The 4,915-nt window shown below is 43.2% G+C and overlaps 1 long non-coding RNA gene across 2 annotated transcripts; it reads left to right on the forward strand.

The window, feature by feature from the left end:
* The first annotated feature begins 2,048 nt into the window (after positions 1 to 2,048).
* On the forward strand, positions 2,049 to 4,430 carry LOC123330942. 2 transcript variants are annotated; one of them, XR_006547235.2, is made up of 2 exons: positions 2,049 to 3,805; positions 4,251 to 4,430. It is a non-coding gene; the product is annotated as an uncharacterized LOC123330942 (long non-coding RNA). The 2 variants fall into 2 exon arrangements; XR_006547236.2 differs by having other exon boundaries at positions 2,049 to 3,601.
* Positions 4,431 to 4,915: the final 485 nt, after the last annotated feature.

The following is a 4,915-nucleotide window of genomic DNA, read 5'->3' on the forward strand; positions in this document are numbered from 1 at the left end:
CCCGTGCCTGTTATACCTTCATCAAGTTGGTCTCCCCTGGCTCGCCAAGCCTCTATAGCTTCTCAGCTGTGCTTAGGGTAAGAATCAAGGTTGTGGCTCCCAAACCCTGATGAGCTCCACCCTGTGTCCCCCTGCTGGTTCATCTCCCCAGCTCCCTCCCTTCCTTTCAGACACTCCAGCAGCACAGCCCTGTGCCCACCCTGAACAGAGGAAGACCTCTCCTGTCTGAAGTCTTTCGACCTCCTGGGCCCTTTGTCTGGACTGCTGCTCCATTGCTTGGAACACAGTTTTCTTTTACCTTCCTTTTTAGTCTTGAATTCTCCATTCCACTGTCCCATCCTCAGAAATGGTCTCTCTGACTTCCCTAATGAAGATAGAGCTCTTTTCCATTATATCCCTAATGTACTTCATAATACTTTGTAAATCAGATTCTGTATTTATCATGTTTATTTGTTTATTATGTATTATGTGTCTCCTCTCATTGAGTGAGAACTGCCTGGTGCTAGGACGTCTTCTGGAGAAGGCAATGGCACCCCACTCCAGTACTCTTGCCTGGAAAATCCCATGGAAGGAGCCTGGTGGGCTGCAGTCCATGGGGTCGCTAAGAGTCGGACATGACTGAGCGACTTCACTTTCACTTTTCACTTTCATGCACTGGAGAAGGAAATGGCAACCCACTCCAGTGTTCTTGCCTGGAGAATCCCAGGGACGGGGAAGCCTGGTGGGCTGCCGTCTGTGGGGTCGCACAGAGTCGGACACGACTGAAGCGACTTAGCAGCAGCAGCAGCAGCAGCAGGACGTCTTTAGCTTTTTTTTTGTGAATCCCAATTTCTTAGAATGGTGCCTGGTTCATAAGATAAAACTTTTTTGATTAAATGAATTACTCAATTATTTAAAATCACATTAAAGGGACTTCCATGGTGGTCCAGCAGGGAAGACTTTGCCTTCCAACGCAGGGGGTGCAGGTTTGATCCCTGGCTGGGGAACTAAGATCTCACATGCCTCATGGCCAAAAAACCAAAACAAAAAACAGAAGCAACATTGTAACAAATTCTATAAAGATTTTAAAAATGAGTCACATAAAAAATATTTTAAAATAAAATCATATTAAAGGAGAGTAGGTGTAGAATGGAAATGTTCATGATATATTAAGTGGAAGAAAGCAGATTACAGATTGCTCTTGTTGTTTAGTTGTTAAGTCATGTCCGACTCTTTGAGACCCCATAGTCTATATCCTGCCAGGCTCCCTCTGTCCATGGGATTTCCCAGACAAGAATACTGGAGTGGGTGGCCACTTTCTTCTTCAGGGTATCTTCCCAACCCAGGGATCAAACCCATGTATACAGCATTGGCAAGTGGATTCTTTACCACTGAGCCACCAGGGAAGTGCAGATTATAGATAGATGACTTCAACATATAGCTGAATACTGAAATTTTTAAGTCCTGGAAGGAAACGTACTAGAAACTAACAGTGACTATTTTGGGGGTACTGAGATCGTTTCTATTTCCTCTTTTATACCTTACTGGATTCTCCAATTTCTTGATCCTATACATACAGACACATTTTTTAAAGTATTAAACATAGCAATTATCTGGTAGAATTTTCTATTTTTTAGTCTGTTTTCCTTTATCTTTTAATCCTTTCTTAATCCTAACCCAAGAAAGGGGATGTTGCCATGGAAACAGACTCAGACTGAAATCCATCTACTTCCTAAAGAACACGTGATTTGGGACAAGGTACGCCTCAGCTTTTCTGAACTTCCACTTCATCATATAATAGAATCATGTTACAGGGGAATAATGGACAGTATCTCACAGGAGATGGTGCAGACTACCCCCCTTCACTCTGAGCCCACCTGCTGTCAGAAAACCCGAGAGGAGAGGGGAGCTACTGCCTCCCCTTCCATCTCGCTCCTCATTGAGCTTTTACTTATAGCGCCTCCCTTTCCTATTTGATCTGCATTCCATCAGTTCTGGAATCATATCACAGGCCTCTTCATTTATTTGAAAAGGCTCATCTGCTCGCTGAAAAATGGACTAGTATGGGCGGGGCCAGAGAGACCCAGAGTAAGATTCTTTAGATGCTTTGGGTTCTGCTTTAAATCCCCATCGTCCTTTCCATTTCTGTCACTGCTTCCTTTCAGGCTTTGAAACTCTTGACACTAGAGAGGAGAAAATGGCAGTCTTTGGATTAGAGCTGGGAAATCCTAGAGAAGGAAAAATGATCAACCAATCATATTCTACATTGTTTTTTCCTAGCCAAAGAACAGGTCAAAAACTGCAAAATTCGACCTGCAAACTATATTTGGCTTAGACCAGGGTGGAGTGGGGCGGGAATGAGTCTAATTCCAAACAAGAGAAAAATAAGTTTAGATTTATTGTCTAACCGACTCAGGATTTCAGAGTAGAAATGTTTCAGTTTGGCTGGCTTCTCTCCGCCAACACCAGGCATTTCCATTCCACATGGGAAGAACAAAATGAGGCAAACAATCCACGATTAAATGAAAACAGGTGGATAGGGAGCTGCATTTATGTTTACCACCTGGAGAAAGACTATTTTCCTCTCGTGGTTTTTATAGACTTGGGGGCTGTTGAAGAAATCACACTGTCTATAAATTTAATCAACACTCATTAAGCTCATTGGGAGAGATTCCGTTAGGAAAACAACCTACATGGAAAACAAGCCCTTTGTTTCTATTGGATTTTACAATAGGGAGCACTCCAAGTTTAGACATTAAGGTGAGAAGGAGCTAAGTATAGAAATTATCTGGTATGATTGGATTTGGGGGAGACTCTGAGTCTATAGAGAGATAAGCATGTTTATAGCAGAAGACTGAGATTAGGCAGATATTTTATTTTCTTCAACCACCCACCCCCCAATAATAACCTTACCATCACCCTATCCTCTTTCCCTACCACCAACAGATTCCATCCCCTGCCAGATTCGCCCTCAGTTTCATAGCTCTGCTCTAAAGAGCTGGCTTTTCAAAATACCTCGTTCTGCAGCCTGATGATGTGAAGCTTACTGCTGAATGTCCAGAAGCAGCAAATGTTACATAATCCTAACTGCACACAGCACTGCAGAGCCTTATCTCTGAAAAACAGCACTGAAATGGCCACTTAAAACTCAAGTAAGCTCTCTTTCCATACCAGACTGGTCTTTCTGTAAAGACCTTCCAGGATAAAGCAGTCACTCTTCCGAAGCCCACTGCAAACTGGTTTCAACATAAACACATCTCAGGCGCCAGGAGCTACGCTGAGTGCGGCACGTAGTATAAACAAGGGAAAGGGGAAGGGGAAGCTGCCAGACTCTTGCTGGGAGCTCCAGACCTTGCTTTGTTGGTGACCATTTACTGTCTGTTAAGCTGAGTTACAGGGGATAACTGTTATCAGCTAGTACCCTAGAACTGGAACGCAGTTAAGTGTTGTTCTAAAGCTCATGATTTTTCCACTATCCTAAAGTTTGAGATGACTCAGAGGAAATAAATATTTAGGTTAATATCAGCCAAAATTCTATGCACCAGAAGTATTCTTAGAAAGAGAGAACACTGTTCACGTGGGAGAAATTCTTTGATACACCCATCCCTCCACCCTGTTCCTGGTAAGATTCTTTGTTCATGATGGGATGCTGAAGGCATGACGGACAAGAAAAGGGATCTGTCCTGCTTCTGGGAGGGAGAAGGCAGGCAAGTGAGCAGAAAGTGTCTCAAGTCTTCTGTAGACTCCCCAGTGTTGATGAGTGCTGCTAAGTCGTGTCCAACTCTCTGTGAGCCCTCCAGGCACCTCTGTCCACAGGATTCTCCAGGTAGGAATACTGGAGTGGGTCACCATGCCCTCCTCCAGGGGATCTTCCTGACCCAGGGATTGAAGCTGGATCTCTTACCTCTGCATTGGCAGGCAGGTTCTTTACCACTAGTGCCACCTGGGAAGTCCATTAATGAGTAGGGTATCCTGAAAACAGTTGGAAAATTAGGTTTTGAGTCATAACTCACCTGGAGGTAAGAGAGACTCAGCTCACGTGATCTGGGAATTGAAGGAACGGAGAGAATGCTACTGATATGGGAATTCAAGTGACATCTCCTGGATTCCTTTTGCTTCCTGGACAGCCTGACTCCCCTGTTAGTTAAGAAATTCCCACCTTCCCATAGAAAACCAGCTATTTAGACAAAAGGTCTGTGGCGGGAGAAGTTGAAGACCACCTCTAAAAGAGCAAACATATATTCTGCCTTCTTTAAAAATTGCCTTTGCAGATCTGGATATGTTCAAAGTGTCACTTTGTCAGATGGCAGCAGGAAAGCCCATCACCCTCGGATAAACTTGAGCTCACAGGCAAAGCTCAGGACCCCAAATCGAAAGGACCCTGGCGTGTCACCAGGGACTCAGGCAAGTGTGACTTTATGACTTGCCAGAATCAGTGTTCTTTCAACAGTCTAAGTCTACTAAGAAAACTTCTGCAAAAATCAATTAGATGCTTTTTAAAAAAAGTTGTTCATGCTTTTGATGCATTTTTTTTCCAGTTAAATAATGAAACAACAAGCAGGCCAAGAGCATTCTTCAAGTTAAAATGTTAAGGTTATTCTAATTGTACCTAATCTTTATTGTTTCAGAGACCAAAATTAAAAGTGCTTCATGTGAAACCATTAATCAAAATGAAGCCACTGCTCACTACCCCGAGAATTAAATGCACCCACAGGGTTTCACGTTCTAACCAGGGGATGTACCATTCAATCATTTACTTATTACACAGGCCCTTTCAATAATTAAATGGTATTTCCAGGTCTTATGTGCTGTATGAAGAGGAACAATGAGGTTTTTAATTGCAGAATTTCATGCTTGAGTTTCCACATCTTTGGAGGAAAGAAAGCCAGTGTTCTGGAGTGAATGGTGGGGATATCAAAGTGTTTCCTGATGTAAT

Source organism: Bubalus bubalis, chromosome 21, assembly GCF_019923935.1.
Source record: "Bubalus bubalis isolate 160015118507 breed Murrah chromosome 21, NDDB_SH_1, whole genome shotgun sequence".
NCBI classification, from domain to species: domain Eukaryota; kingdom Metazoa; phylum Chordata; class Mammalia; order Artiodactyla; family Bovidae; genus Bubalus; species Bubalus bubalis.